The sequence below is a fragment of the Falco cherrug genome, chromosome 2 (genome assembly GCF_023634085.1).
Source record: "Falco cherrug isolate bFalChe1 chromosome 2, bFalChe1.pri, whole genome shotgun sequence".
In the NCBI taxonomy this organism is placed as follows: Eukaryota; Metazoa; Chordata; class Aves; order Falconiformes; family Falconidae; genus Falco; species Falco cherrug.
This window is the reverse complement of record NC_073698.1, coordinates 9,320,077-9,335,104: the sequence shown is the minus strand read 5'-3', so window position 1 is coordinate 9,335,104 and position 15,028 is coordinate 9,320,077.

Genomic DNA, 15,028 nt, shown 5'->3' with positions numbered 1-15,028 from the left:
CAGAAACTCACTAGCCACCTTGGGACAGAACCAGTCAGACTGTAAGCCACTCACAAAAGATAAGAAGCCATGAGGCTTGAATCTATTTATATTTTAGGAAATACTGTTGTTCAAGAGTAAATATCATATGTAAATAAAAGAAAGACTGCAAGCTGTACATTCCCAGCAGTAAAATGAAACCACAAAATGTAGCTTATCACTGGACTACTCCATGCATTTCAATAATGCTAAATCCCAGACTACAATGAACAGAGAACAAAAATCAGTGAAGAAATATCACACATTTCAATGATATTTTCATAGCTGATCATTCCTTTGAAACACAAAGATAAAAGCACAAGGCTTTACATGTATTTATACAATGCCACCTAGTGTCATATTGATCAACGTTTTCTCATCCAAAGATCACCCAATGTTTTTAAAAAAATCAGTGTCTGCTAGGATATTGTCACCAAAATGCTTTCCAGCTAATGAAAACCAGCAGTAAGATTATATGTTCAGAGTTCATTCATTACCTCCATTTTCCCCACACTGTTTTGTCAGAATGCATGTAGGAATGTGCCTATGAATGTAAAGAAGGCATTTCATTCTTATTGTTCTTAATTTGCAGCTATTTTATAAGCCACTTTCTGATGTCACACACCAAGAAATATGATTTGTATGGCACCCCTGTGTCTAGAACACCTTTGCGGTTATTGGAGAAAAGCAGGCACTTCTAGGGACCACGTCAACTCACCCTAAAACAGATATATAAGGCAGGACAGATGAATCACAGGTCCCAAATGCCTCTTTCTCTTTACTGACTCCCTCCACTACCCTGCAGTAGAGAAGCAGACAGTGTCTGCCCCCAGCATCAAGGTAAGCAAACCCTCGGGAAAGGGGGAAGAGTGGCAGCTAGGCACCAGGGTGAAAGCTCCTGCCCCACCTAAGGACTTGCAGATGCAAAATGGATTCACCACCATCAAGACCAAAGGGCAGTCAGATGTGACTACCAGCAAAAGTCCTGGTCCACGTAGCCTTAAATCATGTAAGACTACCAGGAAGAAACAGCAAGTCATTGTAACGGGTCGGGTCGCTCCCTGCTGGGGGCGGGGGGGGGCAGAGGCACTTGTCTGTCAGCCTGACCAAATGCCTGGAGAGGTCTGCAGCTTGCCACGGGCCAGGATCCAGGATGTCGTGGAGAGACTGCCAAAGCCTGTCTGGACCTCTGACTACTACCCCCTGCTGTTACTCCATGTGAGCATAAATGATACTGCCAGGGGAAATCTGGACAAAATCAAAAGTGACTACAGAGCTCTGGGGGCAGTTAGTCAAGGACATGGGGACCCAGACGGTGTTGTCCCCAGCCCTGCCGGCGAGGGGACAGGATGTGAGGAGAAGGGCACTAACAGGACAAGTCAGTAATTGGTTACAGAACTGGTGCTGGTGGCAGGGGCTTGGATTCTATAACCATGGGACCCTGTCTGCAGAATAGCTTCTGCTTGGAAGAGATGGGATCCACCTCACTAAGCAGGGTGAAGCTATTTTCACCAACAGGACGGTGGACCTCATAAGGAGGGCTTTAAACTAAGGATAGCAGGGGAAAGAGAACGTAACCAGCAGTCCTGTGAAGAAGTGATGGACAGAATCACTGTGCAAAGGGCACGGGGTGATGTGATGGAAAGGATCACAAAGTCAACAAAATGAGTCTTAAGCAGGATCACCTTTAGCATATAAGCAAGGAAGTACCTATAAAGCACCATTATGGACAAATCCCCCAAACCCTCTCCAGGAGCTCAGCGTGCTGGGGCACCTCTCTAAAGTGCCTGTATACTAATGCTACAGTATGGGGAATAAACATCAAGAGTTAGAGCTGTGGGGCTACAGTCTTGTTGGACTCACGGAGATATGGTAGGATGGCTCCTGTGCCTGGAGCATTGCAACGGAGAGATACAGGATCTTTAGGAAGGAGAGGAGGGGAAGACAAAGAGGAGAAGCTGCCATTTATGTGGGAGAGCAGCTGGATTGCATGGAGCTCTGCCTGGGAATGGATGAGGAGTCAACAAGGAACTTATGCTTTAGAGTTAAAGAGAGGACAGATAAAGATGACATTCTAGTGCATGGCTGCTATATGTCACCTGACCAGGAAGAACAAGTGGAAGAGGCCCTTTACAGACAGACAGGAGCAGCCTCACATTTGCAAGCCCTGATCCTCACAGGAGATTTCAACCACCACAATACATGTCGAAGGTGCAATGCTGCAGAACATAAGCAATCCAGGAGGTTCCTTGAGCGCACTGGTGATAACTGCCTTCTCCAAGTGACACAGGAGCCAAGGAAGAAAGGTTCTCTGCTACACCTTATACTCACCAAAAGGGCTCATTGGAGGTGTGAAGATCACAGGCAGCCTTGGCTGCAGTGATCATGAGGGCAGGGAGGAGGGTAAAAATCAAACTCACAACCCTAGACTTCAGGAGAGCATACTTTGGCCTCCTCAAATATCTGCTTGGAAATGTCCTGCGGAATAAGGCCCTGGAGGGAAAGGGTGCCTAAAAAGCTGATTAACATTCAAGGATCATATCCTTCAAGGTCAAGATTGTTCCATCCCAAGAAATATGAAGTCATGTAAAAATGCCAGGAGTCTGCATGGTTGAAGGAGAAGGTCCTGGCCAAACTCCAAAAAAAAAAAAAAAAAAAAAAAAGGAAGCATACAGAGTGCAGATGCAAGAATAGGTAACCTGGGAGTAATACAGACATATTGTCCACCCAGGGATGAAGTTAGGAAAGCCAAAAGCCTAGCTGGAATTGAATCTGTCCAGGGATGCGAAAGACAACGAGAAGGGCTTCAGTAAGTACTTAGGAGACAAAAGCAAGAGTAGGGAAAATAGGGGGCTCATTGTTCACCAGGACGGCAATGTGCATTTGCAGCCCAGAAAGCCAGCTGTGTTCTGGGATGCATCAAAAGCAGCGTGACCAGCAGGTCAAGGGAGGGGATTGTCCCCCTCCACTCCGCTCTGGTGAGACCCCACCTGCAGTGCTGCATCCAGCTCTGGGCCCCCCAACAGGAGAAGGACATGGGCCTGTTGGAGCGAGTCCAGAGGAGGCTGTGAAGATGATCAGAGGCTGGAGCCCCTCTGCTGTGGAGACAGGCTGGGAGAGCTGGGGTTGTTCAGCCTGGAGCAGAGAAGGCTCCGGGGAGACCTTAGAGCAGCTGCCAGTGCCTAAAGGGGCCGACAAGGACGCTGGAGAGGGGCTTTCTACAAGGGCAGACAGTGACAGGACAACGGGGAATGGCTTTAAACTGAAAGAGGGGAGATTTAGATTAGCTATTAGGAGGAAATTCTTCCCCGTGAGGGTGACAAGACACTGGCCCAGGCTGCCCAGAGCAGCTGTGGGTGCCCCATCCCTGGCAGGGCTCAAGGCCAGGCTGGACGGGGCTGGGAGCAGCCTGGGCTGGTGGAAGGTCCCTGCCCATGGCAGGGGGTTGAGACTAGATGATCTTTAATGCCCCGTCCAACCCAAACCAGTCTATGATCTATCATTCTAAATGGAGGGCCTGGTTACACAGGACATAGAAAAGTCGGAAGTACTGAATGTCTTCTTTTCTTCAGCCTTTACTAGCAAGATTAGCATTCCTGAAGGTCTCAGACACTAAGGGGAAAGTCTGCGGCAAGGAAAGTGTACCCCTTGTGGAACAGGATCAAGTCAGGGAATACTTAAGCAATCTGGATGTACATAAGTCCATGGGCCCTGGTGGGGTGCACACACAAGTGCTGAGGGAGCTGGTAGACGTCATTGTGAAGCCACTCAATAATCATTGATCGTTCATGGCAACTGGGGGAAAAGCAAATATCACTCCTATTTTCAGGTAAACCAAGAGGGAGGAGCCAGGGAACTACAGGTCAGTCAGTCTCTGGGAAGGTGGTGGAGCAGACAATCCTGGAAACCATTTCCAGGCACATTAAGGACAAGAAAATCATCAGGAGTATGTAATGCTTGAAAAACTTGATAAACTTCTATGACAGAGTGACTGCCATGGCAGAGGAGCAGGGGATATGTGAATATTGTGTACCTGGACTTCAGGAAGGCTTTTGACACTGTCTCACGTAAGATCTTCATACAAGGGCCGGTAAGTATGGACTAGATGAACAGCCAGTGAAGTGGGTTGGAAACGGGCTGAACAGCCAGGCCACAAAAAGAAAAAATCACAGAAGAATGAGTGTGGTATGGGATTTCACTGTCTCATGCACTGCAAGAGGTGTCTTGCAGAACAAGTGCTATCTTGTCTCAAGATAATGCAGTCAAGAACACCAGTTCAACAAGGGGAAGTGCAAAGTCCTGCACCTGGGGAGGAACAACCACAGGCACCAGTGTACACTGGGGAACACGCAGCTGGAAAGCAGTTTCTCAGAAAGGGAGCAGGGTGTTCTGGTGGACACCAGGTTGAACATGAGCCAGAAACATTCCCTTGCTGCAAAGGTGTCTAATGGTCTCCCAGAGTGCATTAGACAAAGTGTTGCCAGCAAGTCAAGGCAGGTGATTCATCCCCTTTGTTCAGCACTGGTGAGGTTACACCTAGAGTACCATGTCCAGTTCTGCGCTCCCCAGTACAAGAGAGATGTGGACATACTGAAGAGACTCCAAGGGCCACAAGGATGATGAAGGGACTGAAGCATCTTTCCTATGAGGAGAGGCTAAGAGAGCTGGGACTGTTCAGCCTGGAGAAGAGCAGGATCAGAGGGGGGAACTCATCAATGTCTATAAATACCTGAAGGGAGCGTGCAAAGATGATGGAGCCAGGCTCTTTCCAGTGGCGCCCAGTGCCAGGACCAGAGGCCATGGGCACAAACTGAAACACAGGAGGTGCTGCCTGAACATCAGGAAACACTTTTTTCCTGTGAGGGTAAGCAAGCACTGGCACAGCTTGCCTGGAGAGGTTGTGGAGTCTCCGTCCTCAGAGATACTTCAAAGCCATCTGACCATGGTCCTGGTCAACTGGCTTTAGGTGGCCCTGCTTGAGCAGAGTGGTTGGATGAGATGACCTTCAGAGGTCCTTTCCAATCTCTTTTTGTGATTCTGTAAAGGGAGCCTGCAATGCCTTGGTCAGACTTCCACACTGCAGCCCTCCAAAGTTAGGTGAGAGGAATCCGATTTTCTGTATATGAAAGAAAAATATTGGCAAAAAAAGTATTATATTTTGAACGGGGGGATAATAGATCTTCTTGCCAGCCAGCTCACTGTTTAGACCTCTGTACTTAATATTTTGGTACAGACTTGGAAGGAAAGGGTAATCAAGGTCAAGAGCTAAAGCTGTCTTATCTAAGGTACATAGTGTTCAATTAATTGGACATAGTTCAGGAGATAATGGGCTTCTTACATAAGTATAACGCAGAGTAACTATTCTGTCTCGTTTTAAGCAAATATCTGATACAGTGCTTCACGTCCTAAAATAAGGTCTCCTGAAAGAGGAATTATCAGGCTAACAAGAGGTTACTAGTGCTGTTTCTCAGTAGTCAATCTGGGCACTAAGTTTATTTAAACGCTTTCATTTTGCTCTTGCCCTATATCCCACTAAATCCAGGATTGCCATTGCTAGTAAAAGACCACAGGCTTTGTTCTATTTCTGCAAGGCCTCAGGACTTGCCAGGCTTCATTTAAACGTGTCTTGGCTTGCCTGAAGTTTTGCTTTAGCTTGTTCAGTTGTGACAGCAGTTTTTCTAGTCCCAGTGATAGCTATTGCCTGATTCTTTTATTTGCAATAAAATTGTGGTAAAACCGTAACTTTTTATATAGACAATACTTATTCTGTACAAAATGAAATATTTATGACCTCAGGATAATGATGTATTGTACAAGAAAACAAGGCTGGTATGATGGCAGAGGCCTTGAGAATGGGGATGTGGGTTGTGGTGTGGATTGGCAGAGGGTGATTGGAGAAGGGACACAAGTTGGCACTGGAGACCCCAAGGCTATAAACAACTCATAAATCGTCTGTTAAAGAAATGCACACCTGGAGCTAAGCAAAACAGGTTTAGAGGTAACAAGAAGACCACAGAAGTAGTCTTTTCACTTAAGTCTCATTGATAGCTGGAATCGTCATCTGCAACCTGGGCATTGATCTAGTAAAGCTGTTAAGCCTACGCTTAACTTGAAAGAGCACCAATGGAAATCAAAGCTTGAAGCAAACAGGATTTAAGCAGGAGTTTAAGAAGCTTGCTGAACTGAATGGGTTGTTTATATAAAAAAATTGCAGCTTTGTGAAGCTGGACAAAGTTTTCCAGTTTCCTCATGGTGAAGTAATATTCCAAATACAAGAAGAATTATATTCTCCAAATGTATGTATAGTTGTGAACACAAGCTTATAAATACTTTCTTATTTACTGGGAGAATTATCTGTCTTCACAGTTACACCATATGCTATATACCTACTTAAAATGTTACGGCCTCAATCTAAATGTTTGTGATTTACAAAAATCACATGCTTAAAACATATGCCAAGGACAAGCTAGCATCTTAGAGAAACTCAGTCTAAAACCAGCTTTTTTTCTGAGGATTTATTGATTTATATAGATTGGGGGGTTCTTCTTTTGAAAATGGGCTGTTCTCTCCCCCCAGCCTCTGAATCATGCTTTTGCACCAGGCACAGCCCCGGTGAAATGCTGCTAAAGGTAACATCTAGTGGGGTGAACTGCATTTAAATTAGGTTACAAAATGATTTCAGCAGCCCTGGTTTACTGAAAACTGAAGGGAAATGAGGCTGCAGATTTCGAAGCCTTCTCGTGAAGATAACCACCATCAACCCCTGTGCTCAGACAGAGAGTTCAGTGCAAAAAATCCTCAGCTGGCATGAACTAGTGCAACTAGGCAGGCAGAGTGCTCCCAGTTTCTACCTGCTGGTAGCTGGATCTGGAAGCCCTAATGTCCTGGAATGACAAATGAGACCTCAGGTCCATTAGGCCGTCTCATTGCTGGTTGTTTTAGCTGTAAATTCAGCCGTTACGGGATTGAAATGGCGGTGGGTGGAGAAGGAACTGGGCAAAATGACATCCTCTGGGGCTTCTTCCTGGCTGCTGAAGTACTGCCATTTCCCATGTGGGTGTAATTATGCAGTACTAACCTTTGAGCTGTTTCTGGTAATCCTCTACCAATATTAGAAGAAATTTCCATTTTGGGTACATCTCGGTCTTCTGGCATCCTGGATGATGCAGTTTCAATGCACCAGTCACCAGTGGCCTGGCAATGAACAGAAAACAGGAGAACTCATCTATTTCAGGCCAAGCAGTAAGAAGTGGATGATTTCTATATAGTCCGTATCAAAGACAGGTCATCTCTTCTTAACCGTGTTTGGCTTTGACTATACCATTGCTTGCACTGTAATTCCTCTCCCACCCTCAGAGGTGAGACATATCTATTTCTACCTGCATCTATCAGCTGCGTAAGGAGAATGAAGCACGGAAAAGTCTAACCAGAAGCAAACCAGAACATTTATTATCACTGGCAAAATCTCACAGCCATCAAATGACTGAATCTGGGCAGGGAGCTGGGCCAGACGACCTCCCACTAGTCCCTTCCAACCTACTTTACTCCATGATTTCCTGACAGCAGAACCTCCTTCTGTTGTACAATTGCATAATGAAAGATCATCTTTAATCAAAACCAACTCTCATTGTCTGATCCAAAACCCACATGCTTATATTAAAATAAACTACCCTTACGAATGAACAGTGTCCGACAGGACGTGATGGACGCTGACTGTCAGAGGAAACAAAAGACACATTGGAAAGCTTTACCCAGTGTCATAGAAGAGGCTGAAAGCAGAAATGGAAATAAACCACCATGCACAAGTCAGAATGAAGAAGGAAATGTGAGTTCTGAATCACTATATCAAGGGAAATTGAGGAACAAGATTACTGAGGAGGGAAGGTTTCCAGAAGCAGCATTCTGCACATGACAATTATTCCCTAACGTCGCCTTCCAGATGGGCCCAAAATCCCCATCTCCTCTGGAACAAGAGCTGTGTCCATGACCAGTGGCTCAAGACTTGGCCACACGTTACAGAAACTCACAGACAGTCCTGACTGTGGGGAAAACGACCCGACTGCTCACCAAGCCGTGAGGGGAGAAAGAAGCCCATGTTTTGCTCATTTGAAGATCCCTTTTCAGGAATTTGTCTTTCTTTAAACCAGGAGAGGTGGCCGGGGGACCACATCCACACTGGTAAACAGAGGAGGAGCCACGTGTGGTCCCAGGGGCTCCTCTTCCAGCAGCACAGACAGGGCCAGGAAGGCCAGACCGCCCCAGGGTTACCACCCTCTGGCCCCCACAGAGCTGCGTTTCCATAATATCCCAGAGCCCCAGCAGCCTCCTCAAAGACACTTGTCTCCAGCACTGCCCTGGGGAAGCCGTGTCCCTCCCAGCACCGAGGAGCAGGCTGGATTTTAAGTCAACACGCAGGATGAATGTTTCAAAGCTACTCAGGGCACTGGCAGGCCTGCGTCTCGTCTCCAAGGGCGCTACGCTGTGGGTGACCAGTGGCCCCTGTGTGGGCTTCCAGAGCAGAAGGTGACGGGCGGTGGGTGGTGTGTGGTGGGGTGACCCCGGCTGGGGGCCAGGTGCCCACCAAAGCTGCTCTGTCACTGCCCTCAGCCGGGCGAGGGGAACAAACAGTGAAAGGCTTGTCAGTTGAGGTAAGGCCAGGGGGCTCACTCACGTCACAAATCAGAGGAGGGCAGTAAGAAATAAAACCAAATCTTAAACCCCCCTCCCTCCTTCCCGGGCCCGGTTCTGCTCCCGGTCTCTCTCCCCTGCGCCCAGCCGGGCCGGGGCTGTCCCGGGGCCGCGGCCGGTGCCGCCCCCGCTGTCCCGGCCGCTGCTGCCCCGCCGGGGGAGGGTCCTCACCCCCTGCCCGGCCCCAGCGCGGGGCCCCCCGCGGGGCGCAGCCCCTCAGGCCCAGCCGGCTCCAGCCCCCCCGGGGGCACCGGCCCTGCCCGCAGCCCGGCCCCGGCCCGGGCTCCTCCCCGCGGGGCCACGGGCCCTGCCCGGAGCCGGCTCCAGCGCGGCCCCCGCGGGTCACAGCCCCCCGCGGGCACCCCCTGCCCCGGGCTGCGGGGGGGAGCTGCTCCCCCGCGGGCTCCGTGGGCTGAGGGGCACAGCCTGCCCCGCCGGGGGCTGCCCTGCCCTGCCCGGCCCTTCCCCGCGGGCTGCCGGGGAGCCTCTGCTGCGGCGCCCGGAGCCCCCCCGGCCTCCTCCGGCCCGGCCCGGCCCGGCCCTGCCCCGGGGGGCTGCGGGGCTGCTGCTCGCCCCTCCCGGCCCCCCTCGCTGCCGCCGCTGTTCCCCCCCGCGGGGGTTTTTCCCCTTCTCAGCCCCTTCTCCCCGCGGCGCTGCCCCCGCGGCTGCGGGGCTCGGCCTCGGCCAGCGGCGGGCCCGGCCTGGAGCCGGGGGGCAGCGGCTCTGCCGGCCGGGGGGAGCTGCCCGCGGCACCGGCACCCGCGCACGCAGACCCGCACATGACCTATCGTGAACGGTCTCTCTCTCGGGGATGCCAGGACTGTTAAGCAGCAGACCAGGGTGGGCCAAGCTTGGCAGCAGCATTGCCTGGGAGAAGCCCACCACGGGACAAGAGGGTACCTGCTGTCCTGCTTTTCCCACTGCCATAGTTTACCTGAGGTGACACCACCACCCCTTCAGTGTGCCACCTCCCCTGCCTTCCGTCTCCTCTCCCCAGGTCCCACCACCACCCAGGATGCAGAAATACAGCAGAAGCCAAGAAGGACAGGGAGAACGAAGAGCCAAGACCTCACATGGAGAGCTGTCAGGTCTCTTCCTGCATGATGTGAATACGTTTTACTGCTTGCCCAGGGACCTATAGTAAATATCTCATTTAACCTGAAGTTTTTAAAAATGTCATTGACCAAAAATGTTTCAATTTCCAGTTTTCTGATGAAAACTTCTGAAAAAAATGCAAAACATGGCTTTAAAAAAACTGTTTCAGCACACACACACAAAAAAAAGGACAGCAGAAGCCCTTTCAAAGAGCAAGAGGAGGCAGGACAGGTCAGGGAGCCTTGTGCAGTCCCCCATGGCCCTGTGACTCTGCAGGACTGCTGTCCCCAGTAGCCCGGGGGTGCTCTCCTCCCATGCCACCCATTACCTTCCCACCTGCTGCAGAGGAAGAACATCCATTCACATCAAGCTTTCCAGAGAGAAATACATCAAACACTTCAAAACAAAGCCAATGTGACAAACAGCAATGCCCATGCAGGAAAAAAAAAAAACGATCCATCAATTCCACAAGTCAAAGGTGTTCTGCTTTCTGGCAGGGCACAGCATTTCACAGGTGCTGCAAGGTGCAACTCAGGTTTCATCTTTTTCACCTGCATCCTAAGAAAGAAAGTGAGGGTGCTTGTAAGAGGCTGACTTGGACAAGTGGGCTCAGCTGCTCTGTGAGCCCACGTGCTCCCAGCCTGGGTTGCTGTAACCTGGTACTCTTCTCAGAATAGATGCTGCTGACAGCAACTGGCACAGAGTATCCCAGCTCACATTCCCACGGGAACCAGGAAATAATATCTTTCCAATTATTTCCAGACCATGTTGGCTTTTAATCTGGATATTCAGTGATTTAAAAAAAAAAAAAAAAAAAAAAAAGCTGCTCCTAAACGGGTTCGATTTGTCTCAGTGTCAGGGCTGCTGAACATTTGTCCAAATGGCACCTATATAAATGCAATTTACTTCTCCTGTCTCTCCCCTCCCTGTCACCAGTAAGCTTGCTCACTTCTGGCCTGTCTGGTCTTGCCCTCCAAACACAAAGAGCAAAGGGCTGCTCTACTTCTATTTAATTTCTGTCAGCTATTTCCACTTCCTTCTTCTTTTCCTTCCTCCTTTATGATATTATGAAGATTCTTATTATCATTTCCAATTATGTGTGATGGTTCAGGGTATTTCACTGGGCAGCTGCTTGAGCTGGGACACTAATTGCTCCATCAGTTTTATAAGAGGTCACCCTCAGTTTTTGCAGGAATCCATACAGGAAACCTTCCAGAGGTTTGGGGAGGGAGGTCTTGCCTTTTGCTCATTGTTTTTTTCCCTAATGTAAGCCCAGCTCTATGAAAGACATTCGCTCATTAGCCGCCTAATCATGAAGAAGGCAGAGGCAGCGTGGATTGCCAAAGACTCTTTCCAGTGACTTCTCCCACTTTAGCTTCTAGGTATACTCTGACTTTTGAGGGTTCAGATAGTTCTCCAAGACATGTACAATCTCTGATGCTCCTTGCAAAAGCTGCAAAAGGTCCTCCACCCCCTGCGTCATTATGACAGCACCCAACTGTGTCCCCATTAGGCTCTGTGCACCCAGGGCCATACACCCGCAGCTGCTCAGCAAATCGGGTTACTTGGGCCAGCTGTGTCTGGTACCTGGAGGGATGGACCAGACCACAGCTGGGTCCTGCAAAGGGCCCAGCTTATGCAGAGGTGGGAGGTGGGAACCTCAGGCTTGGCAGGTAGTATCAGCAGGTCCGTGCTGGTGGGTCCGAGCCCATGCTTCCACCCTTTGTTGGAGCAGTCCCCAAGCAAGACGTGGATGTGGCTTAGCACTCTGTTATGATGAAGTAAGAGGAGGTTTTCTTGTACCAAAACCTCAAAAATAAAGTGCAATGTAGCAGACCCAGACCCCAGAAATATTTCCTGGGTACTTTTGTTCTCATGTGAATTCCAGCTGGGATTCAGCCTGCAAAAGTAAAGACAACTCCTTTCCCTCCTCCCATGATGATGCTATATGCTATGCCCTTTGGCTCAGTGCATCCCTGCTGTGGGCAACCCAGGGCTTGCAGACCCACATGGTGGGGGCTCACCTCCATCTAGGGTGTTCAGGGACCCAAAACGTGGCACTCACTGCACAGAAAAGTACCCCAAGATCAAACCTGCCAGCACTCTCCAGCACCCTGGTACCTACCACGTGGGGAAACCATGCATGGGAGCCTCTATCCGTCTCTCCAACTGACAAACTGCATCTAGGCAAGTCATTTGAAAATGAACACAGACATCAAACTAGATCACTGCTTTTCTGGGTGTGTTATCAACAGCTGCAGATCATGAGGTTTTTATGGTCATCACAGAGTAAGCATGAAGGTTTCTAAAGAGATGGATGGGCTTTGGTTCTGGCTCCCTCTCTGGATGTAATCCAGCTCCTGTTGGAGTGAGATCTTTGCAGCTGCACTGGGGGAAGCTGCATCCAGAGCAAAACCTATGTCATACCTCTTTGCTCAGCTAAAGGCAACCCAAAAATCAGGAGGTAAAACTTTGGCCTCAGTGAATTCAAAGACTTTGATAGGGCAGGGTTTCATACAAAAAATCCTTACCAAAGATAGCTTGCAGAGAAGGCACAAGGAAGCATATATTGGTGTAAGAAAAGAGTTTGACCACCATTTCTTTGACAGAGATAATTTTTTTATTATAATTAATATTAACTTTTATTTTCCATGGTTCATTTTTAATAAAAGTTTGTATCTTTACCAGAAAAAGATTGGTATCAACACTCAACAGTACAGACTTTTATAAAGCATTGATGGGAGAGGAATACATACACACTTCATGTCTATTAAAAATGTGCTTCCTTTGTATTCTCCTTTGATTAAAAAAGAAAAGCAAATGTCCCTTCTCACTGTAGCATCACATTAAATGATATGAAGCAAAACTAAGCAAAGTCAAGAAAGTCCCAAACCTTTTGTACCCCACACTGTGGCCATCTGTATGTGTGTACGTGACTATGGGTGTATTTTTACATATGCCTCAGCCATCTCATGCTGTCAGGGCAATTAGGGATATGAAGGATTCCTTAGTGAGGAGTTTTGGAAACACGTTTGTTGACAGGGAGGTATTTCTCACCTTGGCATCTATGCATTCCATGCAGTAAAGAGTCTTCACCTTCTATGGGGGAAGCCCAAGCAGAAAGAAGGGCTGGATCGGAGTGTTTGTAACAATCACGTAAGTAATGGGCTGTGTGCTTGGAGAGTATGAGCAACTGAATCTGTAACAAGAAACTATTTTCTCCAGTTCCTTCAAGGAGAACAGATGCCAAACCCCATGGTATGTTGCAGGCGTGTTGCACGTTTGAAAGGTGACCTTCTCCCACAGTGTCTGGATGAGAGATGGGTGATTTCCCACAGAAAGGGGGGATCCCCTGACCTGCTCAAAAGACAATGCTGCATTCATGTGCTGACATACCCATCTCTCCTACAGGAGCAAAGCTGCTCGGGTCTGCTCACTGCCTTCCCCTTAATGCTGATCCACTTTTTCATGAATGATCTGAGAGTCTTGTGCACAAACTAAAATTAAACCTAAAGAGCAGCATTTCCTTTGCTTCATGTGTCCCCACGCAAGGAGGAACCCCAGCCAGTTGACAAGAGACATTAGAAATGCCAAATGCCTACAAGCAACTTGCAGTCAGAGCCCTTCCTCTCCTCTCGAGTCCCTGTCTCTGATGAGGCTGTGCAAGTTTTACTGCCTCCTGGTTTTGTTAGCACAAAATGTATTCTCTTCGCTGTGGAGTTTGACTTAGGCCCACCCAGCCCACCATCAGCTTTTGGAAATCTTATAGATATGGCAGGAGGCGATGTTTTCCTTTATACAGTAGTGACCTGTTTTCCTCCTTCATTTCTTGAGCTTAAAGGCAAAAAAGGTATTTTTGTTTAAAGAAGAAGCAGTGAAAGGACACTGATGAGAGCAGAGAGGGCTGCTTGGAAGTCAAAATACTACCAGACCTAAGTGGTCAGCCATTGCAGTATGTCTTCTCAGCAGGCTGAAGTTCACCTCTGGAAAATGAAATTGGTCTTTCTGTGCTGCAGGAGGCACCTCTACCTTCGGTATCACCTCTAGGAAGGTCTTCTCTGGCTGAGGAGGGAGGGCAGAGATGCATCTCCTGCCCAGAACACCCGCCGCAGCAGCCCCTGTGGGTGACCCTACCTGGGACATGCTGGCTGCTATTCCCTGCAGCCTGTGTGCAGCAGGGACTGAGGTTAGCAGGGCTCCGTTAGCAAAATAAATGTAAGCCCCTGCACTTCCTAGTGGATTCGCAGTGATTTCCAGAGAGCGGACCAAGAGGTGACCGAGAGGAAATGGGCACATCCATCTTCGCTCCGCACGCATCCGGTTTCCTCCCCTGCTTTGTCCATGTAGTAAATTATGGAGGTTAAAGCTATAAAATGCATATCACCCTGTCTAATCCTGGCAACTTGACAAAGCGGCACTGCTCCCTCCTAGAACGATTGCCCACGAGAGAAACACATTGATGTTCGTTACTGGTTCAGGCAATTAATTTGCACCCATGCTAACGAATCTGAGAGCTCTTTGCAAGAATTCTCCCTCACTGCCAGCCTCTCAGCTGTCTGGGCCGAGTCCCTCGCAAGTCATTTCTCTGCGTATCTCCTCAGGCCAATAGGAAACTCCATGACTCACTTTCCTCCCTTGCAACAGCAATAAGCAATGGCTGGGAATCAGAAACTTCCTGTGAAAACAAAGGGACAAAGCCTTGCCTTGACAAGTCCCATCAGGACTTCACCTTCTAAATCACAACAAAATCTTTGCCGGTCTGCCAGCTAGGTTGCCATGCCTCTCTGCTGAGCCCCTCTCACTGCTTTCTGCTCTGCAGTGAGCACAGCCGGATGGGGGTGCGGGAAGCCCTGTCCCTCCCCATGCATGGATGCTGCATCCATACCCCTAAACTGAAGCGTGTCAGGGGATGTTGCTGGGCCAGGAGCGGGTGGGCTCTCAGTGCTGATTTGTTAGCAAACTCCTTGGCATTTGTTGGCCAGGACCAACCAGTACACAGCCTGCAGGTCCAGGGACACGTCCAGGCGTTTGCATGGGCCAGACATGCCAGACCTCGTTCCCTCTGGGCAGTTTTCTGGGTGCCTCGGAGGTTTGGCCTCAGCAAAGGGACCCCCACATCCCCGTGGGCATGTGGGAGGCAGGAGGCTGCTGGGCACTAGCACAGCTGAGGAAATCTGTGCAGGAGCAGTGGCAGCACAGGTGGTCCTCAGAGATCTTCACATCTGAA